This window comes from Lissotriton vulgaris, chromosome 6 (genome assembly GCF_964263255.1).
Source record: "Lissotriton vulgaris chromosome 6, aLisVul1.2, whole genome shotgun sequence".
NCBI lineage: Eukaryota > Metazoa > Chordata > Amphibia > Caudata > Salamandridae > Lissotriton > Lissotriton vulgaris.
The window spans coordinates 1,522,529,613-1,522,544,077 of NC_141694.1; positions in this window are offsets into that span (position 1 = coordinate 1,522,529,613).

A 14,465-nucleotide genomic window follows, 5' to 3' on the forward strand; every position below is an offset into this window, starting at 1 on the left:
GTCACTAGGAGGTGATAGCTATCAGTTGCTCATTAGAGTTCCATTACTAATCAAAACACAGCAAGCGGGGATTTCCAGGTTTGCTGAGTTTTTATCTTGTTGAAGAACTCGGAGTGTTAATCTAGGAATATCAGATAGTGACTTCTGCTCTGTCATTGCACTAATTGGTTGCAAAGGAAGTGGCAGAGAACTATGCTGGAATGTGGCTCTGTTCGTGTGAGGCCAGAGATGACTTTCTGAATATCGCACTTGAACGGTTATGCCAATATAGGGAATAAATGGATTTATAGCCGAATAGGGGCATAAGGTCACAGTATCGATCAGGAACCTAGATAAACACGCAACAGAAGTAATGAGCAGTCCTTGTAATTCACCCATAATTGGAATTAAAAAGCCCAGTGGAAAGTACAGGGTAGTGCAGGACCTGCGAAAGGTAAACCAGATTGTTGTACCTTGTTGTGCTATTGTGCCAAACCCTGCAGTGATCTTGTACCAAATTCCATGGAATGCGGAATGGTTTACCGTTATTGACTTATGACACACATTCTTTTCCATCCCATTGCATCCAGACAGCAAATTTCTTTTCTCATTTGAACTTGACAGTCATGTCTACGTCTGGAATTGTGTCCCCCAGGCGTACACAGAGAGTCCTTCGATTTTCAACCAGATTTTAAAGAGATGCCTTGAATCACTGATCTTGCCTAGAGAATCAGTTTTGGCCCAGTATATAGACGACCTCCTAGTGGCGTCTAAAATTCGGAACAACTGTGTTACTGATACCATTGCATTGTTGAATCGTCTAGGCAAGGGAGGACATAAAGTATCACCTGACAAATTGCAGTTCTGTAAAAACTCGGTGAAATATCTGGGGCACCAGATAGAAAAAAAGGTATCCGGAGAGTCACTTCAGAAAGGATTAGAATAATCCGAGACATGGAGTTGCCACGAACTCAAAAAGAAGTCAGAATGTTCTTAGGAGTGGTAGGCTACTGTAGACAGTGGATTGTGGGATTTGCTGTTTTAGCAAAACCATTAATAAAGATGACCAAGAAGGAAGCAAAAGATCCAGTTGAATGGGATGATGAAAGTATGACATCCTGGATAAAATTACGAAACTGTCTGTGTTCAGCTCCTGCATTAGGAATGCCTGACTATTCTAAAAACTTTAGCCTGTTTTATGATACATGAGACAATTGTGCACTCTCAGTCCTAACACAAGAACATGGTCTGACCAGATGTCCGGTGGCCTATTTTTCGGCTACTTTAGATCCAGTGGCTGCTGGATTGCCTGGATGCCTGAAAGCAGTAGCTGCAACTTGCACTAGTCTAGAACAAAGTGAAAGCATTGTTATGGGACATCCTGTAACTGTATATGTTCCACATTCAGTTGTGATTCTGCTGACCAGAACCAAGACTCAGTATCTCACACCCAGTCGGATGACTAAGTATGGGAGAATTCTTATAGGTGCAGAAAATGTGATAATTTCCCGATGAAACATACTAAATCCAGCAACCCTGTTACTAAACACCCAAAGTGCAGACGTTGAGGGAGAAACTGAACATAATTGCATTGACCTGACTGAATTTAGCACTAAACCACGTCCTGATATAAAGGAAACAGCCTTACCAGTAGAAGAACTTGTGATGTTTGTGGATGGCTCCTGTTTAAGACATGAGGATGGAGGTCTGAGTGCTGCCTATGCGGTAGTCACTCTAGAAACGACCCTAGAAGCATCCTCCTTAAGTGAAATAAAATCTGCACAAGTAGCTGAATTAATTGCATTGGCAAGAGCTTGTAAACAAGGGAAAAACAAAAGAGTAACCATATACACTGATAGCCAATATGGTTACGGGGTTGTGCATGACTTCGGCCAGTTGTGGCTGCAAAGAGAATTCATGACTTCCTCAGGTACCCCTATCAGAAATGGAAAAGTGGTGCAGAACCTACTGGAAGCAATCCAGTTACCCAAAGAGTTGGCGGTGGTCAAGTGTGCTGCTCAGAAATCTGGCAATGACAATGTGACAGCTGGAAATCGATATGCTGACCAAATAGCCCAATATTGTGCACGATACAAAATGTCACTAAAAATCAAATTGTGGGGAGGCGGAAACAGCTGCCAACTTATGGTGTTTGAGAATGTATCTACTTGGGAGGAACTGAAAGAGTTGCAACAGGCAGCAGAACCAGAAGAAAAGGAAAGATGGGAGAAAGATGGATGTCAACCGAGGGATAGAGATGGTGTCATTGCTTGTTGTGATGGTACGCCTGTGTTGCCAGACAGTATGGTTGCTCCAATGGCCAGACTGATACACGGAAACTCACACATAGGAAGGGATGCAATGGTCCGTGTTTTCAAAGAAGTATGGCACAATTTGAAGTTCAGGAACATTGCAGATGCACTTTGCCAGAGGTGTTTAACTTGTCAGCAGTTTAACCCTGGGAAGAGAACAGTAGTGTTACAAAGTACAATTTGAAAGGCAGAAGGTCCTTTTATCAGACTGCAGGCTGACTTTATTCAATTACCCATGTGCAAAGGATATAGGTACGTTTTGGTTATAGTCTGCCTATTCTCAAGATGGGTGGAGGCCTACCCAGCAAAGAAAAATAATGCTATTACTGTAGCCAAATTGTTACTAAAGGTACTGATACCTAGGCACGGTTTTCCAGACACGATTGAATCAGACAGAGGTGGGCATTTTGCCAATGAAATATTAGATGAACTTTATAAAGCATTCAAAATTACCCCAAAACTGCACTGTGCATATCATCCAGAGGCTTCTGGAGTAGTCGAACAGGTGAATGGCACTATAAAGTCAAGATTGGGAAAAATGTGTAACTCTACAGGATTGAACTGGATAGACGCTTTACCCCTTGTCCTGATGGGATTGAGAAGCATTCCAGACCGAAAGACAGGCCTGAGTCCCCATGAGATACTAATGGGAAGAGTGATGCGACAGGCATGGGTACCAGGACACAAACTGCTAAGTATTTCTTATGATTTGGTACTAGAATACTGCAAGCAGCTGGGTGACCAAGTGTGTTCTATCTCACACCAGATTGGGGAGGACGCTGTCGCCTGGCCAACAACTCCAGTCCATAATCTGAAACCCGGTGATTGGATTGTGTTAACCACATGGCTACTAGGCGTTTTCCCGTCCTGCGCTGAATATACAAAATAACCATTATTCATGACGAGCTGGCCTTGTCATCCGCGCACGGCAGGTAAGCGCCATGACGAGCCCAGCTCGTCATTAGCTTCGAAGTGGTTAAAGAAACACACCCGGAAGAGTTGCCTTGCACCAAAGTGCAGAAAACGCAGACAAATGATTCTTGTCACCACAACTGCAGTAAAGTGTGCAGGAGTGCCAAAGTGGATCCATGCCAGTCATACCAAGCGGGTGACCGAAGAAGAAGCAACTAAGGCTGAAGGTTGTGCAGCTGAGGGGTCTTCAGATGAGGGTCCGGAACTAGCTGATGTCGAACAACCGAGCACCAGTCAAGATGAATGGTTCCCAGCAGACGATCTGATTCTTGATCCAATAAGAACCAGGAAATACTCCTACCTAGATAGAGAGTGGGATAGTGAGAACGAGACAGGAACAGACGGAGAAAATCAGGTTATCGAGAATCACATCAAACCTGATAAGGAAATAGGTCAAGCAGGGTCAGAACAAGTCATCGACACTCCTCCAAAAACTCCAGAAACCGAAAAGGGACAGATAATAATTAGGGCTGAAGTTCATGCGGAAGAAAATCAAGGGTTCGAAGTGCATGAACAGGAACAGATAGAAATAGACGAACGTGTTCAGGAGACAGAGTCTGAAACAGTCGAAAATCAAAATCCAGGTCAGCATATACCTGAACAAGGCCAGTTTAGAAACCAGGCGGAAGAAACTGAAGAAAGACCTGGGACTAGTCAGACAGGAAGGGAAAAAGATACCGTCGAAATAACAGTGCCACAACTGAACGAAAATAAAAGGGCTTGTGAGGAGAGCCAAACTACAGTGACAGCTAAAAGGCTTAAGAAGAAGAAGAGTGAACCAAGATTCATAAAAAGCCTAAGACTGAGATTGAAAACTGTAGAGGAAAAGATAGAAGACAGAAAAAGGGCTGCCAGTGAAAGAGAGAAAACAGGAGCCCAGCCGAACAGAAGAAGTACCAGGATAAAAAGACAAAACAAAAATTATCGGAGTCCCGAGTGGACTTCCCTGGTGTTGGAAGAATTTGAAGATCTCGAGATAAGCGACAAAAGCGACAAAGAATCAATTGCTGATCAGGGTTCCGAAGAAGAAGACCCAACCTGAAAGTGAAACTACGTAAGCCTCTTGTGTAAAGTTACAAAGAGGGGTTGGAAAGCTTCTTTTGAGCCAAAATGTCTGATTCAAATGTGAATGGAAGACCTAGAGGAAACTGTTGTAAAACATGCTGCAAAGTATGTTTGTGTAGTGTAGCCATAGTACTGATATTGTGGATAGGACTAACAATTACCATTCCATTTATGATAAGTAAAGATACTAACCTGTACCCTACTAAACAAGTGACGCCAGACACAGAAGTTGTACAAACTGAAGAAACACCACGAAATGTAGAAAGACATGAGAAGACTCTTAGCCTTAGACAGAAAAAAAATGGACATAGATGCATCAGTTGAGGGAGGACTACATTATCACAGAATCAAAAACAAAACACATTTAAATGTGTTTGCAAATCTTTTAGTACACTATGTAGAAGCAATGGAAATAGAAGACTGTTATGTCTGCATGAATCTACCCACTTCTGTAGCTGAAGGTGTGACCTATCACCATCTACCCCAACCTATGGAATTTCCTGTAGTATATTAGCAAGCTTATTTTATAGAAGCACCTTACAGTATTACTATTCAAACTCTGACGTATTTTTTCTGAACTTCCTATTCAGGGAAACCTGAATATTGTACATATTAAAAGTGATGTGACTCGTTATATGGGAGAATATTTTCTGACTATAGGTGACATAGATTTAAATGAAGCACACAGAAATAATTTGACCTGTTCATTACATGAACAAGAGAAAATGTTTTTGAAAATGGCAGAAAAGAGAAGGGAGAGTTTCCAGAGAAAGGCAAATGATAAAAGACAGAAAACCGCTAAATGGGCTGAAAACATGGAAAGCACCTCAAATGGTGAAGCTAATCCTGCACTGTTGCTGGACTTCGAACGGAAAGGGAAACTCTGTCTTCAGAGAGAAAAGACTAGTTATTATAACAATGTATTCATCGGTTCCAGTGAATGCGAACATAATTACAAGGTAATTGGACGTTGGGGTTTCAAAAATGGGTCAGAACCTGTGTTTCCCGGAATTTATTATATATGTGGAAACAAGGCTTATTTCAAATTGCCGGATCACTGGTATGGAAGCTGCTATTTTGGCATTGTCTTCCCGAAAATATACCATGTGAATGACTACGCTGGAAGCAATGAAAATACTAATGGTTTAGTGCGTAGTAGACGAGAAAGTGTAGGAGAAATTATAAGTGATATATTTAGTGCACTGATACCTGGAGTGGGAGTGGTTCTGAATACTCACCGAATTTGCAAATTGTCTACAGTAGAGGATCGGTTATCAACTGACACTGCTGCTGGTTTCCTGCTGGTCAATACCGAATTGGTTGCGATCAGATCAATGGTTTTACAAAATCGCCTCGCTCTTGATACCCTATTGGCAAAAGAGGGCGGAGTCTGCAGGATGTTGAAAGCGCAACATTGTTGCACTTACATTCCTGATAAGAGTGTTGAAATTAAGAAATATGTGAGAAACATTACTAATTTGGAAAAGGAACTCAAGCCACTGGAGGTTGATAGTGCCTGGAAGAGACTAACAAATGGTCTCTCCTCTGTAGGTAGTTGGTTTTCTAACATAGGTAAAAGTCTCGTAAGTAAAATACTGATGCCAATAGCTGGAATAAGTTTAATTGTGTTAATAATAATAATTTGCTGCAAATGCCAAAAATGCAGAAAGAAGTATACTGTGAATAAGAGAGGAGTGAAAAGGAATGTTGATGAACTGGAATTAGAAGAGCAGAGAAACCAGATTTACAAAAAAGCCAAGAATTCCCATCCTAATAAGGATGCAGAAAAAAGGCTCAATAACAAGTTTGTGGAGATTGAGATGAATGAGATTTGAAAGAGAAAGTTGGCATCTGTTTCCATTAATAGTGATGATAGTAAATATCATCAAAGAGGGGATTGATGGAGCAAGGATTCGCACGTAATGCGACTTGCTTGCCTTCAAGAACCTCGCATAATCAATAACGTTATTAACCAACCTGTTCTGTCATTAATATCGCACTTTCATACTACACGCGGGTCTCCCAGAGACGCTTGCTTGTGTGTTTTCTAATCCTAACAAAGCTTGCACACTGACTGGTCACTGCTATGCGGGATTTCAGTCTGCGCATGCGTCGGTCATACCCATGTGATGTGACGCACTCGTAGTTCTGGAGGGATTTTTTCGCTACTGCGCATTTTTGCAAACATGGCCGCTTTGTGTTTAACATGCTCTCTGCTTGCTACCGCCGCTTTGGCTCAGCTGATTATTTCTGCATAACTCCTAACGCTCTAGATAATATAAAGTAAGGGGTGTAGTGAAGCTATTCATGGTATACAGTGTATTCAATTTTTCCTGTGTTTCTAATTTGTTTTCGCTTACTTTTTATGTACCGCGTATCTGTGGGCCTGGGAGTGGGGAGCCTCTCCATCTTGGAAGTCTGTGTGGAACTGACCACGTGACAAGAGAACCAAGTCTTGCATCAGTGGAACTCAGCCAGCTGGCTGTCGAAGCTGAGATGCTCCTGGGAACCTGCACTCTGACCCAGCGAGAAGAAGCTGTATTACAGCTAAAAATGATACAAAATTGTTAGTCCACTGTGTGTCCTATTGTTCTCTTTAACTCATATGCCATGGGAACTGGAATGTAATGGGTGGGTACGAAAAATGAATATTAATTGTGGGAACACTAAATTCTAGGTAGTGACAATGACCTAACGACCTCTCTTGTCCAATCCAAAGTTGGCAATCCTGTCATTTGCAACATTTGTGGGTGGTCCACTGACCCGAAAACAGTATAAGTAGTCTAGTTTTAGCTAGAGAAATTGTCCGACTTGTCCGAGTAGCTGACCTGTCACCGACCCTTCGAACTCTATAGGTGATTGATACAGAGAGCTGCGGAGCACTCTGTCCGTAATTTCCACGAACTCACTGAGGTGGAATGGTTTTAAGTGCTGGCGAAGCACTTTGCTGGGAGATTCGAAAACCCAATCGGGGTTATTGGCAGATTCCATGCAGAGAGGGAGTAGCGCCGGCGTTGCATCCGAAGCTGCAGGTGTTGGTCGTACCCTTTGATGAGCCCAGTCCTGATCCAAATCCTGAGGGGTATCCTGTCTTGACGGTCCATGAGCTGTACCTGCTCGCCTACTGGCATCCTAAGTCCTTGAGGGTTCTTGTCCTCGCCTTTTCCCAAACTGACCCGTGGCCAGGGTTAGTCCTCATTCCCGTCCTAGGTAAATATGTAACTGTGGGTGTCCGTCTATCTATTCTCTTTTCCTCTCCTCCTTTTAAATAACGCATTATTGCCTATGTTATTTTCCCTGTCTTTTCTAAAAGATTTTACATGCAAATTGTTTTATTAGTTATGTTCCATTGTTTCCCTTACCTGTAGGATATTATTGAACTGTTTACTTATTCAGTGTGATCTATTCTTACCCTCCTTTAGAATCTATGCTTTAAATAGTAGATAGAACAAGGTCTGTTTTAAATCTCTGATGAATTCTAGAACTCTACTAAATAGTATGTTCTTTCCTATTTTACCTGCCTTAGTATAAGCTTGTAAACTGAATAGCATGTTCCCTGTTACCCTTTTCCTGTAGTTTGTTCACACTCAATGGGGCTCACTCTCATTCATAGTTACATTATAGTCCTGATTCTAGTTATTGATATTCTAATCTGTATAAACTTTATTCTCATGGCATATGGAATCTAACTTTTACTATATAAAGTCTTGAAAACCCTTCAAGTGTCTGTGGTTATTACAATTGTATAAAACTTTATTCAAATGAACAAGGTAGTCTGGTTTAGTCTTATCTCCTACCCCTGCTAGCTCCTGATTCATCAGGAACATAGGTACCTGTGACAAGGATTGGTAAATCAGGTACAACGGGAAATAATAGTAAAAGAAACACAAGAATTACTGATAGTGATGTGTATGCTCACCCGATTCACAAGAGTACAGTGCTAAACACGTTAATGGGCCCAAGTGCGTACAAATTGGTGAAATAAAGAGTCGGGCGACCTGCGCGCTCTATCAGTTCTGCCGCTCTCCTGAGTATTGGTACTGGTAATTACCCCACAAGCGCCCCCTTCTTTTGACCTAAGTTTGTGTCTAATAAACAAGCAGGAGAAGTGGTTGTGGTCTCTGTGGTCTTGAAGTGCTAGGGCCTTCACCAGGACTTGAATATTCAGCTGAGGTGTTAGAGTCCGAGAAGGTAACCTGTTGGTTATTGCAGGATCTGCCCAAATTCTTTTGTTATCTGGGTGGTTGGTAGGGTATGTCATAGAAATTATCTCGAAGGTATGGGTCTCTGGATTCTGTTAATCTTTTTGTTTTGTTCAAAGGTGCCAAAATTAGCGAAAGTGGTATCGATCCAAGATTAAGCATGGGCTGAAAATTCGTTCCGCTCGTGGAATTTGTGGATTTTCCGTGATTTTGCGATCCGCGAATCTCGCGAAATCGCGGTAAAATCCGCGAATCAGCGGGGACGAATTTTCAGCCAAGCACTTACAGGGTTACAGCAGCAGGTGCACAAGTTGAAGCAAATTTTTTGTAACTTTTTACAAAAGGGTTTCAAAGAAATTAACTTCAACTTGGGCACCTGCGGCTGTAAGCCTGTAAGTGCTTCCTGGCGCCTCCTTGCCTACTTGCAACTATTCTCTGACCCTGCTCTGACCCTTGAAGCAGGGTCAGAGAATAGTTACAAGTAGGCAATGAGGCGCCTGTCACGAAAATTAAACCTCAACCGGAAGCACTGACAGACATAAAAACAAGCATATGCAATGCAATAGGTCTCATTAAGAAAGTTTGAGCTATTGGTCTCGTAAATGACAATTTTTTTATTTATGTGTTGGTTTTGAAAATAGCTAATTTAATAGCTTTGTAATTTACAATGCCAATAGTTATAACTTTCGCCAATGTGACACCTATAGCATTTGTAACGCAACATGTTTTGTATTTACGTGACTTAGCTGTATTGATATTACAAATTACAATGGCTTTTAATTTTTTAAAATAATTAATGCTTAAATAAAATTGATTTTAATTTATAATGGCAATAGCTTAAACATTTTTAAATAACTTTTGTGAAGATTATGTTCAGTGTTTTTTATTGTGACGAAAATCCAAGAACAGAAGTGAAATATTAACATCTTTTTGTGAACATTTGTAATAAAGGTTGAAACATTGAGAGAACATATTTGAACCAGTTGTTGGTGAATGGTTGCGCAGATTGATGCTGGGGTGGCGCTGAGTGGTGCTGTGGTGGTGCGGAGAGGTGCTGTGGTGGTGCTGAGTGATACTGGGATGGGGCTGAGTGATGCTATGGTGGTGCTGAGTGATGCTGTGGTGGTGCTGAGTGATGCTGTGGTGGTGTGAGTGGTGCTGTGGTGGTGCTGATTGGTGCTGTGGTGGTGCTGAGCTATGCTGTGGTGGTGCTGAGTGATGCTGTGGTGGTGCTGAGTGATGCTGTGGTGGTGCTGAGTGGTGCTGTGGTGATGCTGAGTGATAATGTGGTGGCACTGAGTGATGCTGTGGTGCCGCTGAGTGATGCTCAGCGGTGCTGTGGTGGCGCTGAGCGGTGCTGTGGTGGCGCTGAGTGATAATATGGTGGTGCTGAGTGATAATGTGGTGGTGCTGAGTGATGCTGGGGTAGCGTTGAGTGATGATGTGGTGATGCAGAGGGCAGAAAGGCGCAAAAAGCAGCCTAACAAAGGACAGAAGGGCAGAAAAACAAACGGAAAAACGAGTCTAACAGAGGGCAGAAGGGCAAAAAAACTAGTCTAACGGGGCAGAAAGGCACAAAAACTAGTCTAACAGAGGGCAGAAGGGCACAAAAACAAGGGAATAACAGAGGGCAGAAGGGCACAAAAAACAAGTCTAACAGAGGGCAGAAGGGCAGAAAAACAAGGGAAAAATTAGTCTAACAGAGGGCAGAAGGGCAGAAAAACAAGGGAAAAACGAGTCTAACAGAGGGCAGAAGGGCACAAAAAACGAGTCTAACAGGGGGCAGAATGAATCCCGCCCTGCATGTTTGTCCACGAAGATGCCACCTATTTGTGCAATACCTCTACTCAACTGGAGTACTTTCTACTGTCTAATCAGTGAGTGCTCCCTGGTTGGCTAAATGTATAGGGGCAGATTTACAATAAGTGGCGCATCCCAAGGGATGCACCAGTTATTGTGCGCCGCAGCTCCGCCACCCATGGTGCACCGCATTTACAATGCGGCGCACCATGTGGCAAAAACGGCACAGATGCGTCATGCATCTGTGCCATAAAAGTAGCGCATTGCTGCAGCTGCGTCGAGCTTGCGACGCAGCTCCAGCAATGCTCTGGGGGGCCCTATCTCCCCAATGCTGCATCAAGCCTTGCGCCTGCTTCAAGCAGGCACAGGGTTTTGACGCAGCATTGGCCTAAAAGTGACTGAGTGAATTCTTTTAATTTTCACTCAGCCACTTTAAGGAGGCGTTCCTGCGCAGGAACGCCCTCCCCTGTGCTGGAACGCCTCCTGATGGCGCAGGGCTTTACAACGTGACGCATCTCTCAGATGTGCCACGTTGGTAATACCCAGCACCATGGCGCATCTTTTGTGCTGCCGCTGCGTCACAAAAGGTCTCAGTAGAGGGTGGGAGTGGTGAACCAGAGGGTTCTCAGTGATGCACCAGAGGGTGACAGTGATGAAGCAGAGGGTGGCAGGGGTGAACCAGAGGGTGACAGTGCTGAACCAGAGGGTGGCAGTGCTGAACCAGAGGGTGGCAGGGGTGAACCAGAGGGTGGCAGTGATGAACCAGATGGTGGCAGGGGTGAACCAGAGGGTGGCAGTGGTGAACCAGAGAGTCTCAGTGTTGAACCAGAGGGTGGCAGTGCTGAGTGGTGAACCAGAGGGTGACAATGCTGTACCAGAGGGTGGCAGGGGTGAACCAGAGGGTGCTGTGATAAACCATAGGGTGGCAGTGGTGAACCAGAGGGTGGCAGGGGTGAACCAGAGAGTGGCAGTGGTCAACCAGAGGGTGGCAGTGCTGAACCAGAGGGTGAATGTCGTGAACCAGAGGGTGGCAGTGGGGAACCAGAGGGTGACAGTGCTGTACCAGAGGGTTGCAGGGGTGAACCAGAGGTGCTGTGATGAACCAAAGGGTGGCAGTGGTGAACCAGAGGGTGGCAGTGGTGAACCAGAGGGTGACAGTGCTGTACAGAGGGTGGCAGGCGTGAACCAGATGATGCTGTGATGAACCAGAGGGTGGCAGTGGTGAACCAGAGGGTGGCAGGGATGAACCAGAGGGTGGCAGTGGTGAACCAGATGGTGGCAGTCCTGAACCAGAGGGTGACAGTGGTTAACCAGAGGGTGGCAGTGGTGAACCGGAGGTGCTGTAATGAACCAGATGGTGGCAGTCGTGAAACAGAGGTTGGCAGTGGTGAACCAGAGGGTGACAGTGCTGAACCAGAAGGTGGCAGGGGTGAACGAGAGAGTGGCAGTGCTGAACCAGAGGGTGGCAGTGGTGAACCAGAGGGTGGCAGGGGTGAACCAGAGGGTGGGAGGAGTGAACCAGAGGGTGGCAGTGGTGAACCAGAGGGTGGCAGTGGTGAACCAGAGGGTGCTGTGCCCATACACGACCGCATGGGTAATTTCGCCATGCAAGCAGCCCGCAAACACGCAAAAAGCCCCGCAAACACGCAAAAAAAACCGCGAACACGCAAAAAACCCGCAAACACGCAAAAAAACAAAAATGCGCAAATTCTCATGAATTTGCGGATTTTGCGGATTGCTAATTCGATTTCGCGTGAATTCGCGGATCGCAAATTCGCAAATTTCACCCATACTTATCCAAGATAAGTTTTTCGATTTCCGCTATTTATTTGAGTTCCTTGCGGCTATGTTCAATGGTTGTATCTATGCCAAGGACCATCCAGTGTCTTGAGCAAGAGGTGGCCAGGTGGCTGACACCAGATCTGAAGTTGGGGTCCTGTTTAAAGATGGCAGGGGTATTGCGAATTTGTAGTTCTAGAGGAATGATGTTGGATTTTAAGTACTGTGCTATACTGCCATCTTCACAAAAGCCTCTTGACCCAGGGATGCGTCCCACGTAAAATTCACTTCCCATTCTTGACTAATCCAGTAAGTCTCCACGACGGTAACCTCCTACCCACTCACCTGGTTATTCTCTCGCATCTGGTAATGTTTCCATTCACAAGTCATTGGCTCTTTTGCACTGTGAATGGCAGTATGTCCTGATCGCACGTGTACATCCACTTGAAAATGAGTGTGCTTCAGTGACAGGGCAAGCTGCGATAGCTGAGACACTAGCAAGAATTATCACAGTTCAACCCCTTTTCCTCTTGGGTTTGTAAGATATGGTTAATTCCTTCCCTGCAAAGGTAATTTTTGACATTTCATTAACAAAGTACATATGTATAGGCTTTATAACAGAAATAACAATCCACCCTTAAATATCTATTGAATTTAACAAATGAGGTTCAAAACAAATATGTCAGGCTCCCTGCATTTTTCATAATGTTTCATAATAAGCAGATCAAATTTATGGCATCAGAAATATTTTTTCCTAGTGAACCAATCAAGTGTTTAGCTGTTATTACTGGCGTGTCTCCATAGCCACTTCAGACCTATTGTGATGGTTATAAGCTTTCATACAAGGCAACCATTGGGTATTCCTTAATCAAATTATAAATATGTACAAAATGCAGTTGTCAAAACAATCTAAAATCCCTACTAATAGATCCTATCAAGGTTTACCAAAGGGCAAATCATCTATCCTCATGGTTTATTCGGATGGGTCACCAACACCAAAACAATTGCATGCTAAGGTAATATGCATGATTCCATGAAAAAAATAACTGCCTACAGGCTTTAAAACAGTGTAATAACATTTTGCTCTTACTAGCATATTGCCATTAACACATGCTCTTAACAATAAGTAAGTGAAGTCTATTTGCTTTGTCATAACCTTTCCTTACAAACAAATGATGCCTAAGGAATCTGGCATAACTTTCCCAGTGAGCCAATAACGTCTCTAGCATTTCCCAGTGTCTTGGCAGTATACACAACACAGGGCTACTGAAATGTCGAACCACTTTGTAAACAGTTGGAAAATTGCAAATATGTATAAAATTACAATGGGTAGAACTGTATAAAACCACTTTCAATAGGGTCTAACAAGTATCTTCACAGTAAAAGAGTGGGTGACAACACCAAAATCCTTTCCCTACTATGGTAATCTGAGATATTACATGTAATCAAAAATCTTTCTATGGACTGTAACATATTGTGACAACAGTCTACTGTTAAAGGGCTACTGGATTTACAATATGCTTCTCAAAATAAATAAGCCATGCATTCTGCCTTTGTAATAGCTTTTCATAATACACAGACCAGACCTCTGGCATAACATTTCCCTGCACACCAAATCAGCCTATTGCTGTTCTCATTGGCTTGTCACCATAACCAACTGAGTGTAAGCTTTCCTAGAAAGCAGCCATCAGGGATACACTCACAACATTGCAAATGTATACAAAATTACAGTTGGAAAATCAAAATGCTACTTCTTCTAAGAGGGATAACAAGGATTGTCAAACAGCACATTTTCTAAACACATGGTTTTTCTGCGGTGGTAACCAAGACCAAAACCCATGCCCTTAAATATATCTGTAAGATTTAATGTAACAAAAAGGTTATGTAGATATTAATTCTGTCTAATAACAACCCAAATGCTTGACTTTAACATATGTGTTTTACTATAAACATATGTCAGGCTTCTTGCTTCATCAGAACGTTAATAATAAACTATTAGGTCTATAGCCTTGATCACTGGCATGTCATAATAACCAACTCAAACGTACCCTACTCAGCATACATGTTTTGCAAGGCAACCATCTGGAGTACAGTCATAAATGTACAAGTTTACACAAAATTACAGCGTGCAAAGCAAAATACTATCTCTCTAAAGAGAGCCTAAAAAGGATTATTGTCATGCACATTTCTATCCCATGGATTTTTTCAGCTGAATCACCAACTCCAAAACTCTTATATTGTAGAGTCATTTTCTTTTTTAACACTTTGCTGTATTAGCATTTTGTAAGCACTTTGGTACAGTACAAGAGTTGTTAAACAGGGATTTTTACTTTGCAGATGAAAAAAAGTTAACAAC